Here is a 25599-nt window from a genome sequence, read left to right as displayed (position 1 = left end):
GATTCTACTATGCAGAACAAACAGTAGGTATGGTCTTCTTAGCAATAAACAATCAGAGAAAAGAAAGTAAATGCTATTATAAAGGAGTCAGAATTGCAATTCACCAAGTTAGAGTACTCAAAAAGAGCTAGTCATAGCAACAAAGAGTGTGTCCTGAAAGATACTGCTCTACTTTGATGTCTGACTGAAATGTCACATGTCCTGTATCTCATCCTTTCAACTTAACTAGCAAGGTACTTGCTGGAGCTTAAAGAGCTTGGAACAAAAGCGGCATTTTCCTGGAAGAAATAAGTATAGGTTTTCAATTCTAAATTTTGTGTTGTTTAGGCTTAAATGAAAAATCATATATTCTAAGCTAGTTTTCCTCCCAAGAGAAAAACTGGAACTGAAATATGTAACAAATTATTATAGAGCAAAAAGAATTCCATTGTTAAATAAGTTTGGGAAGTTATGGATTAAACAAAATTAATGATATTGGTGACTGCAGAACATTACAGCCTCTGATATGTAATGTCCACTGACTCTCCAAGAGTAGGCAGTGTTAAGCAGTTTTTCCCCAAATATATTTGTCTTAAATCAGATTTTCCAGTAGCAGAGCTTGAGGAAAGCTTTCTAGTTCAAGTGACTCACTGGGAAAATGTTTTGGGAGCAAAGTACAGTTTCAGCTGAAGATTTGCTTCAGTTTGATCCCCTCAGAGAGCACAAATTGTACCACAAAGTAGTCTCAGTTTGTGGCAAGGTAGCTAGCTTTTCTCTACCCCTTTGCCAGTCAATCATTGGCTATATATTGTCTGGACTGTGGGTGTAGGGGAGATGTTACCTTCTATGTCAGACAGCTAGTGTTTAATAAGAGGGTAATTCTCCAGAAAAAAAGGGCAGTGATGAGCTATTAGAAGCCAACCTTCACAGCAGCTGGGAGATGACTGCACCTGACAGTAAAGGTGATCTAGGCAGAGCAGCCATCCTCTGACCAGATAATTATGGTTTTCACACAGTATATAATGAGAAAAGTGTTCTATTAACACTCTGAAAAGAACACTTCTCTGAGAAGACCATGCATCACTCAGTTTCTGTATCTATTTTACACTCTGTTATGCTAAGCTCTGGGAAATCCATTCACATTTCTGGCAGGGAGACCTCAAACTCTTCATCAGGTAGCCTTCCAACAAGTAAAACCACAAGCACCTGGGGCAGAAATCTTGCTATCTGGGATACTGGCAGCAAATCATATAAGAAACTAACCTCAATTTGTAAAATCAAGTTTCCAGATAATACAGAATCATCAGCATTCAGATTTTTTTAATTGAAAGAGGCTATGGAAATCTCAGAAATTCCAGGGTAACTTTTAGGTTAAAGAATGTAGGAAGACATAATGTCACATATTTGAATATATGAGTAATTAAAATTTTTGTTTGCAACAGCACCACCAAATACAAAACACACACACACACAAACAAAATAATTTATTCTCAAGTAGAATAACAATGTGTTTATACTCTATTGAAACATTTTTAATCTTAACCTAGCTCAAAACTAGGTTGATCATATTTTTTATCAAATGAAATTTTTAAAATATTTCAATTTTTTATTGCATTTACAAACACCTATAATTCAAAGTCTAATGTTAAACTACACAAAATTTCTAGAAGGCAGAAGTGATTAATTGAATCAGAGGATATTAAATTTTCAAATAAAATTGAAAATTATATTATTCAGTTGTATAAAGAATAATAAAAATAGTGTTCAGTATATGTAAACATAATTTTGTAGTTTTTAAAAGTACTGCATCCTTCCTGACTATCCAAATAAGCTCACCTGAGTACATCAAAATTTAGGATTATCAAAGGTACTAAATATTTTCCTTGTGTATACAATAAAGAACAATATTTACAATATTTTTTGCCTTTTATGAACTATCTAGTTAAAAGTAGTGTGTTCCCAATCCATAAAAATTCTTTATAAATTGGACTTCTTCAGAATTAGTACAGCTGAGCTTCAGATGAGTGTTAAGATTATAAAACTGGGAGAAAATATTTTCAAGTCACATATCTAATAAAATAGGTTATCCAGAATATATTTTTTAAAACTCTTAAAATTCAATAATAAAATAAACTCAATTTAAAAAATGGAGAAATGACTTGAACACACATTTCACCGATGAAGACTTGTGTATTACAAATAAGCTTATTGAAAAGATGTCCAATGTCATTAGTCATTAGAGAAACGTTACTTAAAACCACAATGAAAGGCCATTCCACACTTACTATATTGGCTAACATTTTAATAATAATAGTAAAAACAATAATAATTAACAAGACCAAGAGCTGGTGAAAATGTGGACTTTTTGAGAACATGGAGCAACTGGAACTCTCATACATTGTTGGTGGGACTGCAAAATGCTACAGCACCTTCAGGAAACAGTGGTAGTTTCCTATAAAGTTAAATATATACTTACCACATAACATAGATATCCCACTGCTAGGAATTAACCCAGTGTAATAAAAACTTATGTTCACACAAAAACTTGAATGTAAATATGAGTAATGGCTTTCTTCATAATCACCAAAATCTAAAATACCATAAGGAGAATGGTTGAATAATAAACAGTGGAATATTACTCAGCAACAAGGTAAAAACAGCTGCTACGTATGATAACATAAATGAAACTTAAATGCACAATGCTAAGTGTAAAACCAGAATGAAAAAGCTAGGTACTGTATGGTTCCAACCAAATGAAATTCTGAAAAAGGCAAAAATCTAGGATTAGAAAACAGATCAATGGTTCACAGAGGCTAGAGTGGAGAGAAGAGTTGACTAAAACAGGCATAGGAAAAGTTTGCAAACTTTTGTCAAACACAAACATATATCTTGATGTCTTTTTGATTTAAAACTGTTTGTCAAAACTCAGAGAATAGAACCCTAAGAGGGGTACATTTTTATCTAATTAAAGTGTGCCTTACAAATAGGAAAAAAGTAAAGTGTATCTATTCAATAAAGTGATTTTTATCTGAATATTAGGGCGATCTAATTAATGTCATTTTGATGCTTTATCTTAAAAGGCAACTATATGCCACTTGCTATACTATCCCATTCATAAGAAAACACATGACCTCCTTAAGATGAGCCTGGGAGGACTCTTTCCAATCACACTGGTTTAGTTAGCCAGTTTTTAAACTTTAGAAGTTCAGCCCTATTTAAAGAATGTACCTCAATCTACATTTTCTTACTTATATAAAAATTATTTTTAAACCATGATACAATGGAATACAATCTAGATATTTTGTCATATTTAAATCACTTTTTCTACTGAAAATTTTTCTTTTAATTAAAAAAAATGCTTGTTGAGCTTTGTTTATTAAGAAACAAATCTGACTCTATCGAAAGTCTCTAAAAACCAGTACATAATTATTGCAAGTATTCCTATACCAGTTAACAATAAGTCTTGATAAATTAAAATTACACTTAAAGTATGATGTTAGTTAATATTCTCACAAACCTCACCCAAATCTTCCAATTTGCAAAGAAAGAAAAACAAAAAACAGGAACCCAAGATGGCTACTTGTGAAAAACTCAGTGTGAGCAACCTCAAATTTCGGTCTTTTGGACTTTGCGTGAAAGAGAAACACTGGAAATGTCCCCAGAGTGTGGTTCATGGCCCTCTAGCATTCTGTCCTGATTTTAGAAAGGAGAAATCTTGTCATCTTATCACAGAGTCCCAGAAAATTGTAGCAAACTTTATCTGTTAAATGAACCTTCATAACCCCAACTTTAACTTCAAAAAAATTACTCTTGGAAACATTTCACAGTCCTGCACGTTGCTGAGGATATAAAAATGTTTCCCTCTCCAAGAGTTATTAACCCTCACAACAGATTCCCTGAGACCTTAACAGTAGCAGTTCAAAACATTCAATTATAATAATCACATTTTTAAATTTCGTTTATAAAACTAGTTCCTCCAGATTTTACATAGCAAAACACACTCGGGTCAAAAAGCATTGGCAATTTATTCACTTTGCGCCCGCCTGGTTCTTAATGTGAAATTGCTACTTTACTGACACTGGAGAACACATCGACCCTCAGGAAGTGTTTCACAGGAAACACCAGATTTTTTAAAAAATGTGATTCTGAAAATGTTCTCAGAATATCATTAATTCATACAGAAATAACTTAAATAGCACCCAGGAGGAAGAACAAGATGGTGGCATAGGTAATAGCTGCACCCGCCGCCTTCCGCAACCACATCAAAATTACATCTAAAATACAGAACCACCAGCACTCAGAGCCTCCTGAGATCTGGCTGCACAGAAGCCCCACAACCAGGGAGCTGAAGGAGCATCAAGAGCGGGAGGAGGGGCGGAGACGCGGGCGGATCGGGGCTGGATCCCTGAGACAGGGCCTCGGGCCCACACCCGGTCCCGTGGGGTAAACCCGGGAGGGAATCTCGGCGGTGGGGGTTTCCCAGAGGAGTGAGGGGTCCCAGCCCCACAGCAGGCCCCCAGCCCAGGGCTCCAGGGCCAGGAAGAGATGTCCCCACAACTCCAGGCTGTGAAACCCACGGGGACTGTCCCTGAGGGTCGCGGAGGCTGCGGGAGCCCCAGCAGCTCCTCTAAAGGGCCCGGCACGGACTCACTCGGACGCTCCCTCTGAGCCCAGCGCCGGGAGCAGCCTGAAAGGACCCGGGACACTCGGGGAGGAACTAACCTGCCTGAGATCCGGGCGAGAGGTGGAGGGGCGGCTTCCTCCCAGGCAGAGGGGCTGGCAGAGGCCATGGCTCCTTTGGCGAGTCCTCCCCGCACACAGCCGGCAGGCAGGCGCCATATCTGAATGGCCAGCACCTGACTCACACCGTTGGCCCCGTGATTCCCGGAGGCCCCGCCCCTCCCCACCTGCGGCTCATCCAGGCCATTTCCAGGGGCTTTTCTGTGCAAGTGGCCTCTCCAGCCTCATGCTTTCCTCAAATCTCTCAAACAAGCTGCAGCGGGCCCCATATGGCTTGATAAGTGTCCCCAGGCCTGGCACTAGTGGCAGCTGCATTGGTTTATAGCTTGGCCTCTCCTGGGCACCTCCAAGCCCAGCACAAGTAGCAGCCAACTACGGTTTGCTGTGTAGCTCATGCTGGGCAGCCCTGGGCAAGGCACTGTCACAGGCTGACTTTGCACCTCCCGGGAGGCCCCAGAGACAGTGCACCTGGTGCTCAGATTCGACCACGCTGGATTACAACCCTACCACATCCACGAGTGACACTCAAGGGGTTCACTTGGTGAACACCAAAGCCCCACTGAAGTAAATCCTGCTCCATAGGGGTGTCCCCAGCACAGCAGCTCTTTGGCTGGAGTTGCAGCTGGTCCTCGCAGCTGATTGGTCTGTGGGTCAATTCCTCCCAGTCACACCAACAGCAACCAAGGCTCAACTACACCAGGACAGTGCACACAGCCCACACAAGGGAGCACCTAGAGGCCTAGCTCAGGTGACTGGAGAGGCTGAGCCACTGGACCCTACAGGACACCTACTACACAAAGCCACTCTACAAATTCCATAGCGGCTCTACCTAATACATAGAAACAAACACCTGGAAACAGCCAAAATGTGGAGGCAAAGAAACATGTCATAAAGGAAAGAACAGAAAAAAATCTCCATAAAAGGAACTAAATGAAATAGAACCAAGCAAGCTACTAGATACAGTGTTCAGAATTACAGTGATAAGGATGCTCAAGCATATTAGTAAGAGTATTATGAAAACAAGTGAGACCATCGGTGACATAATAAGTACCAATCAGAAATGAAAGCTACATGAACTGAAATGAAGAATAATTTACAGGGAATCAACAGTAGAGTAGAGGACGCTGAGAATCAAATCAGCAATTTGGAATGTAAGGAAACAAAAAACATCCAACCAGAAGAGCAAAAAGAAAAAATCCAGAAATATGAAGATAATATAAGGAGTCTCTGGGACAACCTAAAGTGGCCCAACATTCATATTATTTGAGTGTCAAAGGAGAAGAAAGAGAGAAAGCAATTGAAAAACTTTTTGAAAAAATAATTACAGAAGCCTTCCCCTACCTGGGGAAAGAAATAGACTTACAAGTCCAGGAAGCACAGAGGGTCCCAAACAAGAGAAACCCAAAGAAGCCCACAGTAAGACACATCATAATTTAAACACCAAAAGTTAAACAGAAAGAGAGGATCTTAAAAGCAGCAAGAGAAAAGCAATTAGTTACCTACAAGGGAGCACCCATTCAACTGTCAGCTGATTTCTCAACAGAAACCTTGCAGGCCAGAAGGGAGTGGCAAGAAATATTCAAAGTGATGAAAAACAAGAAACTAAGGCCAAGACTGCTCTACCCAGCAAAGCTATCATTTAGAATTGAAGGTCAGATAAAGAACTTCTCAGACAAGGAAAAGCTAAAGAATTTCATCACCACCAGACCAGCACTACATGAAATGTTGAAGGGTCTTCTTTAAGAAGAAGCTAATGAACCAAAGAATCTGACGAACTAAATAGATCCAGAGACATTGGCACATGCAACAGACAATCATATTTCATAGGAAAGAGGGAAGGGGGGTGGAAGGTGGGAAGAAATTAACCAAAGAAGTTACATGCATATATGCATAGCCCAAGGACACAGACAATAATGGGGTAAAGGCCTGGGGAGGGGGTGGGAGTGAGGTGAAGGAGGTCAATTGGGGGGAAAATGGGACACCTGTAATACTTTCAACAATAAAGATAAATTTTAAAAAATAATAAAAAATAAAATAAAATAAAAAATCTACCTGGAAGGCTAGAGTTCTTCTTTAAAACCAGTTCTCCTCAAATTGCTTTTATTGGAAGGTTATGTTCTTAAATTTTAACTTTGAACTTTGGAAATCTAGTCTATATACTAAGAAGAAGCATCAGTCAGTCTCCATGGACACTTTATCTAACTTGTAAGAGACTGAAGCATACTGTTGGATTTAGGAAATACAGTGTATCCTCATTCAATACCCACAAGCATATTGAAATCCAGCCTAGTAACACATATCAATCTCACCATTCCAATCTTTCTTTCAGTGAGTTCCCTGCACCCTGTAACTCAGACAACTGAAAGACTTCCCTTTCACACACCTTGCTTTGCCATTTCGGTGCCTTCACTAACAGCTCGTCTACATGGAATGCCCTTCCTCCCTGTCTCACTGTGCCCAAATCCTGCTCATTCCACAAAGGCCATTTCTAATGTACCTGCCTCCCTGAAACTTTCCTTGACCACTTGAAACTGGAATGATTAATCAGGCCCCTCCTTGACTAGAACTCCTATAGCACTTCATTTATACCTAATGATACAATTACTTTACAATTAGGGCTATTAATATACATGTGTTATATCTATTACTTGGTTGCAATATTTTTAAGGTTGCAATTTTTTTTCTGATTTTTTAATTCTCTGCCAAACTATCCCATGCTTGGCACATAACAAACTCTCAATAGATATTTGACCAAATGGAGAAAGGGAAAATAACATTTCTCAGTATATTTCTAGTTCAAATAAAAAAGAGCTTGAGAAGTATGTATGTTCTGCATAATCACTTTAAAAAATCTTTTTTCTAATATTTCAAAGAAAATTCATTGCTGCTCAAAAAAACAGAGACTTAACTAAAGACACGGAACAAAAAAACTACCATGTGTAGTAACACTGCCTCTATACAGTTGACCCTTGAACAATGCTGTTTTGACCTGCCTGGGTCCATTTATATGGTGTTTATTTTCAATTGACCTTCACAATTCAAACCCATGATGTTCCAGTGTCAACTCCACATTTGGGAATTCCAGTATGTGAAAGCCGACTGTAGTTATACATGGAATTTTTACTGTGCAGGAGGCCTGCTCCTCTAACCCCAGTTTTGTTCATGGATCAAAAGTATATACATATATATCTTGACACTCATAAATATTTTTTTTATTCTTTTTTAATTTTTTTTATTGATTTTAGAGACAGAGGAAGGGAGAGAGAGAAAGACAGAAATATCGATGCAAGAGAGATGCATCAATTGTTTGCCTCCCGTTGAACCGACAACCTGGGCGTGTGCCCTCACCAGGAATTGATCCAGTGATTTTTTGGTGCATGCAGCCGCACAACCAACTGAGCCACACTGGCCAGGGCACTTCTATTTATTTTTAATCACTTTATGAATTCAAAAAATATTTATTGAACCTGGCACTGTGGATGCAAGTTCTGTCCTCAAGAAAGACAAAATCTATAGGTTTGCTTAAACTTGGGTAAGAAAGGTAATAATAAAGTAAAACATAATAAGAACTATGCTAGGCAAAAAGCATAGATGTTTTGAAAACACATGGTAGGGCATCACAACTTTGAGTGACAAGAAAATCTTCCCAACAGAGGGGAAATATAAGCTGTGTCTTCAAAAATATGAACACATTTCCCAGGCAAAAATTGAGAGTAGGAAAGAGGCTGTGTAGTTTACAAACATCCAGAAGTGAGGTGGAATAGGACTTCTTCAGAGTCTGCATGTATTTCTGCCTGCAGAGAGACACCAAAGATAAGATAGTGCTGAAAGTATTCAAAACAGCCTAGTGCCATTGGGATCCATGGAGATGAAGGGGAGGGCTTGCCAGTAATATTTCTCTTTCCACTGCCCCCCTCCCTTAACATGTGAGAACATTCTCAGGTTATTATTTGTAGATACTATTCATTAGGCTATCAGACACTTGCTGTATGGTGGTCCAGCACGTGGCCAATTTTGACAATAATTCTATATGCTTGTGCATTCTGCAGTGGTTGAGGGTAGTGTTCTATAAATATGAATTAATTCAATTTGGTTAATGTTGTTCACATTTTCTTTAATTCTATAACTGATAGTATGCTTTTTCTCAAAATTACTGAAAGAGGTGCTGTACATCTTCAGCTGTGACTGTGAGTTTGTCTATTTCTCCTTTTTTGTTTATTTCTCCTGTTTTCCCATTATATATTTTATATTTAATAATTAGTTTCATATACATTTAGTATCATTAAGTCTTCATGCTGAATTGACCCATTTGCCAATCTGAAATGTCCTGCATTATCTCTGATAATTCTTTTTGACTTAAAGTCTACTTTATCAAATATGAATATAGTGATATATAAGTTTTTCTACCCTTTTACTTTGATATATGTAAATACATACATATTGTCACATGCTTTTATCTAGAAGGTTCCCTTTCAACCTGAAATTTTCATTTATTTTTTCCTATAGTATAAGTCTTTTGGCAATGAGTTCTCTCATTTGTAACCTTTCTTAAAATGTCTTTATTTGGTTTCATTTTTCAATGAAATTTTACATGAATATAGAATTCTAAGTTAGCAGATATTTATACCAGAATTTTAAAGCTAGTATTCCATTGTAATTTTTGCTTCTGTATTTTGCTTTTAGAAATTGGCCTTCAGTCTCATGATTGCTCCCTGAACATATTGTGTCTTTTTTCTCTGGCTGCTTTTAAGATTTTCTCTTTATCTTTGATTTTCAGCAATTTGACAATGATGTATCTAAGTATGGCTTTCTTTGTATTTACCCTATTTGGGGTTAGTTGAATTTCTTGGTAATTATCACATCAGAATTGTTCCTGACCTGTATCTCTTGTCTTTCTGAATCTCTAATTACACATATCTTAAATGATTTGACAGTGCTCTACATGTCTCGCACTCAGTTCTGCTGTTTTGTCTTTTAGGTTTTTGCTTTCTCTCTGTAGTTCAGATTGAATAATCTCTTTAGTTCTCTGAGTTTTCTTCTGCCCTACTCCATTGTTATAAGCCAGTCCAAGTTGTTCATTTCAGATGTTGTGCTCTTCACTTCTAGAGTGTCAGCAAGTTCTGTGTACTTTTATTTTTTTTGAAATTTCAATACTCCAATGAACTTCTAACATTCTTTTATTTTTTCATTGTACTTATTTTTATAACATATTTATGACAGTTATTTCAATTACTTCTCTGCTTATTGCAACATTTGTATCATGTGTGTTTCTGCTTTCATTGAATAATGTTTTTCTCCAATATACGGTTTGAATATTTCTGCAGCTTTTCATACCTCATAATTTTGACTTTATTCCACAAATTCTGTATTTTAAAATGTCAAATAACTTGATATATATATATTTTTCCCCAGAGAAGACATGTTTTTTTCTCATAAGACAGGTAGTGTGAAGGTATGATCAGTTTGATGTAATCAGGAATGAGTTGTGTTGAGTCTGGTTTGCAGCTTTATTTAGAATCATTCTACTTCATGTTAAACTGTCTTGAGGACAAGAACATCCTTGTGTTTAATGCTGGTCCTTCTTGCCAGAGAACTCTCTCCTAAACATCATGACTGTGTAAGAGTCCCTGCCTTTTCAACCTAGAGCCTCTCACCTCTCACATCACCAGTCCTTAAAGGAAAACTGATGGTGAGGAGTGAAGGCACCATCTGGAAGAGCTTAGGATTCCCAAGATTCCAGTAGGTCACACTGGCATACATGTTCACTAATATATCACCAGTTTGGCTCAGTGGATAGAGCATTTGCCTGTGGATTGAAGGGTCTCAGGTTCAATTCCAGTCAAGGGCAAGTACCTTGGTTGCAGGCTCAGTCCCGGCCCCAGTTGGGGTGCATGCATGAAGGAGGCAACCAATCAGTGTGTCTTTCTCACTTCAATCTCTCTCTTTCTCTCTCCCCTTCCACTCTCTCTGATAAGCAATAGAAAAAATATCCTCCGGGGAGGATACATATATATAATCACTAGTTTTTTTCTTACATACAATCTTTCAGCAAAAGAAAATACCTGTCTTTTCCCCACTTATGCCACTTGTGACCAACATGACAAATGCAAACAGAAAAATCAATGGCTACTATTATCCATTTATTCAGAATAAACTCTTTCCTCTGTGGAATTTAGTTCTTTTTGGTTTCTTATAACCATAGCTCCTCTGCCGTTTAACATATATGGTATTATGGTTTCTCTGATTTTCTCTAGTTGGAAAAGTACAGGTTTGCTGTAACTTTCTAACATCATGGCCAAAAGTGGGCTTAATTTATTTGCAATCAAAATGTAATTTTAATGACTCAAAATAAGTAAGCATATATATGTGTGTGTATGCACATACATGTATGTATATGTATTTTCCCCTCTAATATGCTCATACATCTCAGAGACTCCTAAGAGAGCAATGTTCCTTAATTAGGAAATATGATAAAGAAGACACATAAATTGAATAGCTATTGTGAATACAAAGTTGTTCACCAAGTCCTAGACAAATCCTTAAAATTTATAGGTGTAAATTTAAGTGAAGAAAGCATTTCTTTAGATTATTTAAGAAACTCACTACTACTGCCCTTTCTACCCTGATAAATAAAGAAGAAAAATAATAAGTAAACTCTTAAAGGGTTATGGGAAATGATGGAGTTTCAGTTGCATCCCTAAGTTCTGCAGCTGTGAACATGGACAGCTATGCCTCCCCACTCAGCCACTCAGTGCAGTGGTCAGAGACAAGACACTGTGCTGGACCCCAGCTTTGGAGTCGGATCTCAACATGGCAACACTCTTCCTCCATCCTAGAGCACAAAACAGTAATTTTATGTTTCTAGGTCTTCTCTTGGAAAATGAAAATGATCACATTACCACTAGTTGATACTTGCAAAGAACATGGCTCGGCTTAGAGGCAGCATTTTTACCACTATATATATATAATTTTTGAAAAAAAACTCTACAACTTCAAAGTCAAAGTCTATTTACCATTTTTTTAAAGAGGCCATTCCAAGTACATCAAAAATACTTAATCAGATGCACAAAGGAGTAAAGAGAAGCAGCTAAATTTGCTACAGGGAAGACTTCTTGAACAGCTACTGACTTAAGGATGCTGACAGATCAAATTTCAGAATTATTAACTGTATAAGTAAAATCTTGATTTTCTTATAAAGCTGGAAATATAGTATTATATGTGCTTTCTTTTCTAAGATTCGTGTGTGTGTATGTGTGTGTGTATACATACATGTCTTCAAGACAAGGCCATTCCCTCAGATAAGGAAGCTATTGATGAATGATCAGTTTCATTGACATTAAGCTAGGATGTTTCTTTTCCAAGCACAGCACTTTCACCCTTCATTCTTTTTCAAAGAACAAGTCCTTTACCATTTGTCTATCTCAGAAACTATCTTCTAAACTTATTTTTACAACTCTTTTTCTTTGAATTTTTATTATGTTAGATTCAATTTGAAGAAACTAAGAGCCTAAGGTAGCTGTTTAATATTCCTTCTTTTTTCAGGGGAGAATTATACATTATGTTGTCTTTTTTTATTCTGAACTTTTAAATAACCATTTTCACTACAGGTTTTTAAACTCCTCGCTTAGTTTAGATAGGAACTCTGTACAAAATATAGTGCAAAAATAACTTGTTTCTAAATGTGCATAGGAAGATATGACTGGGGGAAAAATAGATTCTTTTATTAAGTTTAATATCCTGGCAATTCAAAAATCAAACATATGACTCAAAACATAAATTTAGGAAAGAAATTATTCTAAACTTACTTTGGTTTAAGTTCTTATTATTTCCCGTGAATCATTTTGAAAAATGTAAATATTAACTTAGTATTTGATAGATGATAAAAGAATGTTTGATTGCCAAAAAATATGATAAAATGAGATGAAAGGAAAGTTCACAATGTGGTCTGTCAAATAAGTTCACTTTTTGTCAAAAATAAGTTCACAATTTGATCTGACTATATTTATTTTCAATATAGTCTCTTTGGGTTATACCAAAATAATATTAAATAATGGCATGCAGAACATTCACTTTTTACACTGCATGTTTTTGTTTATATGTTTATACTTAAATTGACTATGAAAATTCACAAATATATTGATTAGTTGACCTAAAAAAACAATGCATCCCCCTCTTGCTTCTTAATTCAAAAAATAAGGTTACACTGCAAAAGAAACCTCAAGATATTTTACAATTTTAATTCTAAGGCATGGCTCTCAAAATCTAACTGCAGCCATTTAACAATAATCATATAACATTAAATGGATACTTTAACTTAGAAATTTCAAGGTAATCTCAGAGTGAAATTGTTTCTTTTCCTCATAATTCATAAAGAACCTTGGCCCTTACTGTTTAATTTTTCAGATTTTTAAGTATATGTTGCAGTAAGTGAATGTTTTCTCATATAAAGTAATCAAGGTGTCATAAAACTCTAAGAGTTTATACCACTTGTCAATACATGCACAACCTTTTTCTCTGATGATGATCCAAGGAAAGATTTGTCATAATGTCTAACTACTTCTTACAATGTTAATCTGACCTGTTTAAATAAATCCTGGACCTGTGTTGCCCAAAACTGTGTTATCTACAGGGTTCCGAAAAGAAAAAGAAAAAAGTATACACACTGTAAGAGCTGATAGCTCAATTTTTTAAATAAAATGTATTTTAATAAATACCGCCTTTAAATTATTCAAAGTGTGTGTATACATTTTTGGGACACCCTATATTATATATTTTACTGCATAATTTTACCTTAGACCTTCTGCACTACATAGTTTATTTTAATTTAATTTAATTTATTTATTATTGTTGAAAGTATTACAGATGTCCCCTTTTTTTCCAGTTGACCCCTTCTATCCCTCCCCCACCCCCTGCCCCAGGCCTTCACCACACTATTATCTGTGTCCATGGGTTATGCATATATAAATTCTTTGGTTAATCACTCTGGACTCTGCATTATACAGTTTAATTCTATACTACTTATTAATATTATAAGCCTATAGCCACCCTATGAAAACATGACAGAATAATTAGGTGTGCCATTTAACTCCTTAATGTATTTTTCATTATCTATAAATAAGAGGGCTTGTTGGATTGAAAAATATCTATGGGGATGAGTTATTCTAGCTCTACCTAAAGAAATTGATGTTACCTATGGACACAGACATTGGTATTGGTAAGGCCCGGAGTGGGTGCAGGATAGAGGGGATCAATGGGGAAAAAAGGAGACATCTATAATACTTTCAACAATAAAAATAAATTTTTAAAAAAAGAAAAAACAACATGGTACTGGCATAAAAAACAGACATATAGATCAATAGAACAGATTAGAGAGCCCAGAAATAAACCTGCACATGTAAAGTAAATTAAGCTATGACAAAGGAAACAAAAATATACATGAGACAGTCTATTCAATAAATTGTGTTGGGAAAACTAGGCAGCCACATGCAAGAGAATGAAACTGGAAACTATCTTACACTATACACAAAAGTCAACTCAGAATGGATTCAAACTTGATTATAAGACTGGAAACTATAAAACTCCTAGAAGAAAATCTAAGCAGTAAGCTCCTAGATGTTAGTTTTGGAAAATTTTTGGACTTGACACCAAAAGAAAGGGAACAAAAGAGAAAATAAACATGGATACTTGTTTATAAAATTTTTCCAAGGCAAAGAGACCAAGAAAGAGGCTGACAACTCCAGCATTACATCAAGAGTTTGTTAAGGGAACTTACTCAGAGTTACATGTCTTGGGCAGAGACAATATGACATTCATATCTTCTGTTCTCCATGGCAGGCATTAAAAAATTATATTGAACAAGGCAGTCGGATAGGAGTGACCCATGGAAATGGCCTGTTCCAGAAACCAACAGGCTTGGGACATAGCCTCTGAGGGAACTTATGAGAAGCAATTGTACACCACGGAATGGAAATTTTTAAAAAAGAAGAAATTGGTGTTATCCTGCTGTTGGCTGAAATTTTCCCATTCATATAATAATTTGTTACTTTGGTCCAACACCTGGTACCATGGTTTCTTGCTTTTTCAGCCTTTCCACATGTACATTAACTTTTATATCTTTGTCTGAAGACAAGCTTTTCACTGATTCCTTCTCCAAAATATTTTCCTTCCAAAAACCTGGTGATTTTAATATGTTCTACTGACCTTGGGAGGAACGGCACACAGCATAGCTATCCGACAGCCTCTCTTTCTGTCAAATTTTTCCACTAGCTTTCTCCCCAAAGAAACAAACACATTTTTCTTTCTCTCTACCACTCTCCAACTCTCAGCCTTGCTATCTCATTGAACAATTATCTTCTCACCCTTCTAAAAGAAGCCTAGCTTTAGTTTTCAAGAATATGTAAAATAATAATAATTTAAAAAATAATAAACTCTGTCTCCTTGCATTCTCATGATTATTTAAAATCTGATCGTTGCTCCTCTCAGTCTTTATATTTTCAACTTTTATTTTTATTTCATATAATTAAGGGCATTTCTCATTCCTCTTTTTTTAGAATTGAAGTTTCATTAGATCGTTTTTGATATGCAGTTATGAGAACCAAACTCAGCATTTGGTCATTATGGTGTCTTTTACTTTGAAGAAAATAAACTCATATGCCCTTCTTGATTGTAACCCATACTGATAAATTAAAGTATGAAGATATCATCTATCTTAATCAGGACTTGAAAAAAATATGGCCTAAAAATCAGTACCTTTCTAAACCACTATTATGAAGCAAATATTCTACATATTGAAACCAGGTCACTAATAGTTCAAGATTTACAAATATAGGCAAATAAAATATTTTGCACCCTATCTAGCGTAATTTATTTTTGCAAATGATTTTTGAACACCTTAGCACTGGCCAGGAAAAAAAAATATTTTGTGAAATGAGTCAGTACTTCAAAATAAAGCACACCATAAGCTTTATTTTCAACAGAATATAATCTAAAAATTATGTATATTAAAATACAAATGACTGGGTGAAATTAAAACAGCCACAGTTCATTGTTTTAGGCAAAGATGGACTAAGATTTGCAATGTGTGTGCACCTTCGATGTCACCATAGAAATACAATGCCTTTTCTTTTTTGTGGCTCAGAAAGAAACAGGTATAAATTCACAGTATAAAGACTGCATAGGCATCTTTTAAACTTTTAAACTATCCCTACAAAGCTGCCGTACCAGATATAGATTGAAAGAATCCATTATTAAAAGAGGGATCAAAACAGGCTGCAATTATGCCCAGTTAATCCCCTCAAAACAGGGTGGTATTTCTTCACCCGAGTAATTATTTGCACAGGAAAGAAAATAACAACCATATAGAACAAATTAAAACTTTACCTTCAGATGCTACCTCAATTGTTATGCAGATTTCACTCTGTGCATTAAGTGACCAGCAAAAGAACCAAATAAAAAGATTTTTCTTCTCTAAGAAAAATATTTTAATAGTATTTATTCCCCAAATGGTTGAAAATAGTTATAACATTTCACATATTTCCCTCTTTCATATTACCGTATACATTTGAGCACCCTCAAAGGATGTCTTTACATACCCGTGTATTAAAAGGGTGAGCAAATACATCAAGCCTCCTTAGAATTTCTGTAAGCTGCACCTGAATGCATGTGCAAACACACATCAAATGACCACTGCCGTGTACAAACTGCTTGTTTAGGCTTTTTTAAATACGACGATCACATGTTTAAATGTCATGCTGGGATTTAGTTAACTAAGGTGGCAGGTTCCTAAGATGGAGAATTTATTATGTTGAAATTTTCCAAATGCAAGGCTGAAAAGGAAAAAAAAAAAAAAATGTCAACTTTTATTTATCTCCTATATAAATACAGGCAATTTAGTTCTTCCCCAAAATACAGGCGGATTAGATGAGTTAGACAGTAGTCAATTCATTTTGCATAGGAATGGCTCATTAAAAAAGGGGGCCCTGCATTTGTATGAAGCTCTGATTGGACGGAGCACAAAATGAATTTACAGTGTCACTCAGAGATGTAGCAGGACTAATGAGGGAGGAATGGTGCGGCGCAGGGTGGGGAAGCCTGGTGTGTTCATTCATTCCTTCGGCTGGTCTTGCTCATGAAACTGAGGTGTCCCTCATTATGCATGTGTCCCCGGGGCATTCTTTAATATTTTAATAAATAACAACATCAGCCCAACAAGAAATTAATGAATAGTATCATTAATAATGAGCTGGAGTCTTGTAGTGATAGGACAGATATTAAATTGAACCACTGTGGTGCTATCTCTAGAGACTTGGGATATTTCCAGTGGCAAACAAGGCGTCTGAATGAAGCAACCACCGCTCTGTGCCAACAGCTTTTACAACAGGTTGGGAGTAATAAAAGAGGATTTTCTGCACGATAAAGTTAAGCCCTAGAAAATCTGCTGGTGTAGATCGGTGTGAAAAGTACTGCCAAACGTGATCCTTAATTAAACTTTAATTAAGATAAAGCTTTTATTTTTTTTCTCTTCCAAGAAAAGTAGCGGCCAAATGGGCCCTGGCTATTTTCTACCAAACTCTAACTTTAAATCATTTTGTTTTATACCACAAAAATTATGCTCAAATAATATTAAGGTGTAGACTTCAATCCTCCAAATGAAGAATAGTTGAGATGGCATAATCGCCCACCACAATATCTGGAGCTGTATAAACAATGAAGGGGTTCTCTTTCTCAATTTCTCACTTTCTATTATTTTTATATTTAAACCACTTTCAATTTTTAAAATTTTATTTCATGATGAGAATATTTTACATAAAAAACAATGATATGGGTTTTATAACTCTTCAATTAATCTTAAGTCTCATTTTGAATTATATTTAGATTGTATAAAATTCTCATAACTTTAATAATTCTCATCATTTAAAAAACCTGCTTCATGCACTGAAAAATTTATTTAGCTTTTATCTTTTTCATTATGTCACACATTGCTGATAGTTTCAATAATGTTAATAACTATATTTCTGAATTTTTATAAACGGAAATTGGTTCCTGCTTTCCAGCAAAACTGTTAATTGTGCAGACCTGTTATGCTGATGAGAAAATATATTTGGAATAATATCAGTAACTATTCTATTCAAGTAGTTTGTATATAGTATTGAATGTTATTGTAAAGTTTCTATTTTTTCCCTATTTAATTTTTTCATATCATAAAATATTAATGTAAGTAATTTTAAAATAATTTTTATGTAAATTTAAAATTTATTTTAGCAAAAAAATCTTCATTTGACATTTTAATAGAAGAAAAGATGATTGTAAGGTATACACATTGCTGCAATTCTCTTATGTCTTTCATTTGTATGCAATTATATGCTTTATTACATGGTGACAGATTTTAAATAGTTTCCTTCTTTAGTAGACAATTTTTAGATTTATAAGAATTCTAGTATTAAATGGTTTTAATATAATCTATACAAGTTTTATTATATCTTTGTAGTTTATCACTAAATTTTTTACTGTAGAAAATTGATAGCAATCACTTATTTAAAGAATGTTTTTTCAGATATTGTAGAGCTCAATTCTGTAACTAAGAACATGTCTAATTCTATCACTAAAATATCAGTAAAAGCCTTTGACCAGGACTGGCATGAGCAATCCAAAACTAGTGAAAGCTTACCCCCTAAGAAAACTTTTAATGCAGATTCATATTTTAGCTCTGAATATCTTCATTTTTCCCCCTTTTGTTATTGTGCCCACATAGTCACCAGTAAAGTTAAGGAAATAAACCTCTCTCCTGGTTCTGAATAGTAGCAATTAGATAGAATAAACTTACTAACATCTAGAAGGGAAGCTACAATAAATGTTCGTTTTTATGGTATTATGTCACTGAAAATAGTCTAATACCAATGGGGCAGTCCTTGTCAACTTTGTTTTAGATAAGAAAAATGATGACAAGACTCAATGTTAAGTAAGTAAAACAACTTGTTAAGTCTGATATGCTTGTAAATAGGAGTGAAAGGGTATTGCTGAGAAAACTGTAAGTCTATGAGATGAGATGAAGAGCTAGGACTCTAAAACCTAGCAAAAAAGGCATTTGTGGCCTTATGTGTCCTATTTTCTTTGATTCTGAATCAAGTTAATTAGGTCTCCTTTTTACAACATGTATACACAGATCTTAAGTCAAATAAAGATTTAAATTAGTTCTAATCTAGACAAATTTGAGCCACTTCCAAATGACAAATTATATGTTTTCTCCTCAAGAAGCTTAGTTTTTCATATTGAGTTCCATCAAATGTTGTATCAATAAAATTAATTCACAGTTTATCAAAAGCAATAAATTAGATTAGATGTGATAGTGTCACTGCTGTCATAACGGGCAACAATAGCATATTCTAATTGTGCAGTTGATACCCTGTCATTTATTCCATAGACTCATAGAAGAATTATATAAACTCTTTAAGCCTCGGGTTCCTAATACTTAAATGGGCTCAATTAATAGTATCGCACTGTTGCACCACATACTATATACAAAACACTTCCCAAAATGCCTGGCACTTTGTGTAGCCTCGCAATAAATGTAGGATCATTAAAACAGAGAAAGTCTAGAATGAAATATTTCAAATTCTTCGCATTGCTATTTTTAAACAGCATGATAAGAAAGTAGTTTTGTTTTTCTTTTCAATATATGCTAATTTTTCTATAATAAATATGCATTACAGAAGCCTAAAAACAGAGTTTAAGGATTGAGGATTAAGCATAAGACATTATAATAGAGTAGGACATTAAAAGGAAGCTATACCAGAGCCAAATGAGTGGAGAAAACAGTCACAATACGGACTTTAGAAGGATACTCAAACAATTCCCTGATTGGAGCAGCCTGGAAATATTCACCAAAATGAGTCATGGAGAAAGAGTATAATTTTACCAACAGAGATAAGAAAGCCTATCATCCTAGGCAGACACAGTGATGTGAAGAAATAGCACAAGGAATAATGAATGTGCCATTAATTTTTTTTAATGAGTAAATCATTTGGCTCAGAAAATGACTTTGTAGGAGAAAATGGTGGCAGAATAAATAGAAAGACACATCATAGTGAGTCTTAATTTCCAAAGCCAAGAGTTTGCATTTTGCTTTGTATGCATGCGAACTATGGAAGATTGTTGAACTAACTTATAAAGACATTTAGAAACATTAAACTGCTGTAGGATGTTGTCCTAGTTTGAGCTTCTCCAAAAGCAAATGATGAGACTAATGCTGGGTCGTTCATTTGGAAGATGTCTCAGGAAGCACCAGTGAAGGAGAGAGAAAGTGGGACAGGAAAGGGGCAAAAGCATTACAGGTGCACTAGGGAGTGGGCTGTCACTGTGGGCAACTGGGCCCAGCATCACTGGGGGCCCTCTGAGAAAGCATGTGGAACACATCTCATAATTATCCCACCCAGAGATGGAAAGACTGGAGCAGTTATCCATCCACTCTGACCCTTACTGTTTGAAGGTTGCTCGAAGGCATGAACTCCCAGCACTTTCAGCTCACCCCACGTGGGGTCAAGTTCCTGGGCTGGCAAAGAAAGTCCTCAGGTGGGGAGAGAGCCCCAGGCACTGGAGCATGCCTCAGTCTACCACATATAGGAGTAAATTCAAGAAGGTCAGGGGAAATTGGACCAGAAACCAGCAAATCTATTAAAAAGTAATAAAATTGGAAGAAAACATTTATAATAATGTTAAGCATTTGGAAACCTATATTTTTAAAAAACACACAACTTTAAAATGAGCATATTCTGTGCCTTAAAATCCCATTTTTAACATCTATTCTAAAAAAATAACATGCAAATAAAGATTGTTCAAAGACATGCTAATCAAACACTATTTATATTGCAGAATTCGGGTAGAAGGTAATTTCTGCCCAAAAGGGTGGTTGGTGACATTGATGATGATGATGATGATGGTGATGGTAGCAGTAGAAGGTGATGATAAAGATAAAATAGCAGTAAAAGGAGCAAACATTTATTAAGTGATAAAAAGACACCAGGCATGACACCAAGTGTTCCACAATTATAATATCATTTGTTTTTCACAACAATTTTGTGGTATTAGTTTCCCCATTTTATGGATGAAGAGACTGGCACAAAAGGACTAAGCATCTTACCCAGAATTTTTAAGCTTTGAAAGAGGCAGAGTCAAGAATCAGATTTAAACATGTTGACTCTAAAATGCAGAATACTATAAAATAATGGGAAATGAGATTTTTCAAAGAAATTGTGGTCATGTGAGAAAGTACTTATAATGTTAAATGAAACTATAGAATATAAAATTGTGTATACACAGATATGAATTTTGGTTTTAGTAACATTTTGTACTGAGCCTATGTAGATTTCTATCTAATTACAATTATATAGAAATCTGGCTAATATGTAATACCCAAAAAATTAGTCAAAAGAGAAATTTGTGAGTGTTAAAGAGAAAGTGAAGCTTAAAGTAGATGTTACTATTACCAGCCAGTGTTGTAAGAACTTAGGTGAAATTTCTCCAAAATTTAGTACCTATAAATTAAGAAATGCAGTTTTCATGCTCCACAAAACTTAAAAATAACAATAAACCTAACAGGTTAGGAAATACTCGACCCTTATCTTTGTTCAAAACTTCTAAGTAGAAAAAAAAAACAGCCAATTATGAGGAGAAATCAAAAACACAAACTGGTAATAAACATGAATGTGTAGTCAAACTTCTACCTGCATTTATTCACTCAGCAAACATTTATAATGTAAAATAAAACAATTATAATAACTCACATTTGGTGGTATTAAAAATAAGGTGAAAGTAAAAACCAAAATAATAGTATTATAAAAATTAAAACAAGGTTTTAATTCAAGTGTGCTGCTCATTATATGGTATGAAGAGAACAGACACGCCTATGGACTTACTAGGTAAAATTGTATGCCTGCTAAAATCCAAGGGTAACCACTAAAAGGAAAAAAAAAAGAAACAATAACTTTCAAATAGTAAAAGGAAAAGGCTTGGGAAAGGCAGGGAGTTATGGGGGGGGTACAAAAATGTCAATAATAAAGGACAATAGAAGAGAAATAATTAAAGAAAATATACTGTAAATGAAACTCATAAAACCATAATTCATATACATGAATTATCCCAATAAAGGTAAAAACATGAAACTTTCCTTTTAAGACAGTTCCTCAGGTTAGATTTTTAAGATCTGTCCACGTGCTCTTTGTGAAAGACACACCTAAAACCAGGCAAATGCTAACCCAAAGCAGCTGGCATGGAAATGAGCATCAGGAAAATTAGGCTTTAAGACAAAAGTGATTTAGGGAAGAAAGAGGTCATTCAATTACAATAAAAATAACAACTCACCAGGAAGATATAATACTACTAAACCTCTGTGAGCCTCAACACATGTAAGAAAAAAAAGATTATAAGAATTTGAAACATATATAATCAATAATAGTGGGAGATTTTAACTTACCACTTTCAGGTACTGATTGAATGAGCAGAAAAAATATTTGTAAAATTTTGCATATTTGAATAACTAATTCATCATTAAAGAAGATATCAGTGAGAATAACAAAATATCACATATTTTTGACAAAGAATTATAATGTAGCTCAGTGGTTTGTTGTGCCAAAAAAATAATACAGTCTCAATTACCAGTACCTTTTACATAATTACTACTTTCTTTCATTTTCTGAATGCATTTGGTAGTCCTTAGCTTAGCTAAGAGTTCATTGGATGTTTAGCAGGTAACTTTATAAGCTTGATGAAGTACTTTATTTATGAAGATATTTCATTAACTCTGATGTAAAATATTAAAATTAAGGATAAGGTAATGAAACTTTTGTAAGTCAATTTAACTTTACTAAATTTGCTGTGAAATTCCCTTGTTAAAGCAAGGAACAGAATGATATATACTTCTGTTTTTTAAGTAATTGTGTGTGTATATATATATACATTTTTTAAATATACACTTTTTTAAAAGTATGTTGATGTATGTGGTAGTAAATATAGTGATATTATTATGCACTTATCTGTGCATGGATTATCTCTAGAAAAATGTACAAGAAACTGGCAGGAATGATTATTTCTGGAAGTATACTAGCGGGATGGGAGACAGACTTAAGAGGGCCGTGGATGTTCGTAGTATGCCTTGTGTTCATTTTGAACCACATGCATGTCTTACTTATTCAAATAAATAAAATGTACTTTCAAAATGCAAGTATTAAGTGAAATGTTAGTGACAGTAAATAATTTGTATAGCTTAATATTCTTTTCTGAAAAAAAGTAATGCCAATATATATCGAACAGGATGTCAATGATGTAAAAAATCACGCATAAAAAGAAATATACACAAATATATTAACAATAGTATACTCTGGGTGATAGAACACTGGGATTTAGTTACTCTGATTTTTTTCTGAATGTTAATGCAGTTCACATTGAACATATAACTTGAAAAAATCAACAAGAAAAATTTTTTAGTACTTTTATAATTATGAGATTGAGTATTAATAATAGAATTGGAAAAGAAAAGACACATAGGAAATAAGTCTAAATGGAACTTTAACTGTTTGGATATTGGAAAATAACTATTAAAAAAAGAGGGAGTTGAAGATTCTGAAGTTTGGCTTCACCAAATAGCAGACATTAACAGGAACAGGAAAACTAAGGGGGGAAAAGATATTTGAGTTTAAAGTGATGACAAGACACAAAGTAGAAATGTCCAGCAATTCTTGTGTTTTAGAGTTTTAAGAATAAATTTTAAAATAGAACTTCTAAGAAGGTTAATAGGCAGTTCTTTAGATTTTAAAGTCCACTTGGTAACTAGATCTATTCTACTTCGATGGGCTTAATCTAAGGCAACAATAATAAATCCATGGTAAAAATACTAAAATAAATGATTGGGAAGTTACAACCTGATTTATTATATATTATCTCATTCACACTATGAAAAAGAAACACCAATTATTATAAGATTTATTTTACCAATGAGGAAAACTGAGGATCATGAAGTAGTAAAGTAGCTTTTCCCAGGGACTAGAATTTAGGTCTTCAGACTCTCTGTTCTGAATTCTAGATGAGCTTCATATGAGGTCAGGTCAATCTATCCAGACAAAATAAGATTCATTCCAAATGATTGATAGATGCATGTGCATTTTAAATTAGAACCTCTATACATCATTATTTTTTTTACTTATTTTATTTCAGCAATTCTGTTGTTGAATTTATTCTTCCATTAATTCTTACATATTTTTCTATTATATTAGCTAATTTGGTTATTCTGAAAATATTCTCCAAAGTTTAGAACAAAATCATGGGGCATTTGGAAAGGAAACTTTATAGTTTTTATGTTTTATTATCTCATATATGATAGCCACAAGCACAGTATCAACACTCTTGAAATAGAAAATCAACTTTCATTTGAGTCTTTTTTATAATAGCATAACTGAATCAATGTGGAGTAGTGAGTAAATAATTTTGACCATGTTATATGCTTTTTCCCTCCACTTCTGATGTTAGTTTTAAAGAGTCCTGGTCCCTATTTATAATTCTACAGAATGCAAACATAAAATGGATGCCAACACCTTTATTTCTAGAAAAATTAAAGATGAAAAAGCCCATTTTGTAAATAGCAACATAGTCTCACAACATTGTCAATGGACAGGGAGCCTTGTTACCATTCTCCTCATATAAACAGAGCAGTTAAAGCAACATCATTGAAAAGCATTTGATGACTTTGACCTTAGTAGTGCCACAGTGGTCTCCGAAGGTTTTCTTTAGCTCTGGGTGATGAAAGGCATCAAACATGCAACAGAAATGCCCATTTAGACGGCCCATTGTCTGTCATTTGACTGACTATAACTTCTTTGAACTCTGAGTTATAGCCGTCTACCTCCTGCTGTGATCTGAATGTTTGTGTCCCCTCCCCCCCAATTCATATGTTGAAATTCTACCCCTCCAAGTGATGTATTAGGAAATGGGACTTTGGGAGGTAATTGGGTTATAACGGATTGGTATCAGTGCCCTTACAAAGGGGATTCCAGGGAACAGGCTCGCCCCTTCCACCATGTAAGGGCACAGCGAGAAGGCGCCCTCCATGAACCAGAGAGTGGACCCACACTAGACACAGAATCTGCTGGCGCCTTGATCTTAGACTTGTCAGGCTCCAGAACTGTGAGAAATGAATTTCTGTTGTTTATAAAATACCAGCCTCTGGTGTTTTGGTATAGCAACCCGAATAGACTAAGACACTCCCTTATAATCACGAGCAGCAATAGTTTAGGCTCCTAAAATTAATTTTTGTTTCTGGGCATGATTATTTGTGCTTTCTGAAGTCACAGACTGGTTAAAGAAGAGTTTGTTAACATTGACAACTAGATTTTGAAAGAGGTTTCCACTAGACCTTTGACTTGTACTATTTGTGCCAAGTTCTACACCCAGAATTGCTGTGTGTGGTCACAAATTGCACCAGGACATAGAAACTGTGAGCACTTAGACTTTGAAAATGAGGTCAGATGGCTTATTGTGCTGGCAACGGGTCATCTGTTGGCATAACTACCTAACTCCAGCACAGTTATTTGTATCCATGATTCAATCACAACAACTATAGATATTGAAGAAAAAGGCTTAATTATCTTCGATTGGATCCTTCATCTCTTCATCTGTCAATTAAACAGCCTCTCTATACTCTCACAACTAGGATGCTTATTTTATTCTAACAATAAGTACTGGGCAAGATATTCAACATGCTGACAAATTATGGAGTAAAGAAATTATTTTTATTGAAGTGTATTATTAATTAGGGCTTAATGAAATAGTTAGGTGGCCTTTTCAATTGACAGCTAGGAGTTAAAATTTGAGAGAGCTGTTTATTATATAGTACAA

This window comes from Miniopterus schreibersii, assembly GCF_964146895.1.
Source record: "Miniopterus schreibersii genome assembly, chromosome: 7".
In the NCBI taxonomy this organism is placed as follows: domain Eukaryota; kingdom Metazoa; phylum Chordata; class Mammalia; order Chiroptera; family Miniopteridae; genus Miniopterus; species Miniopterus schreibersii.
This window is presented reverse-complemented; position numbering follows the sequence as displayed.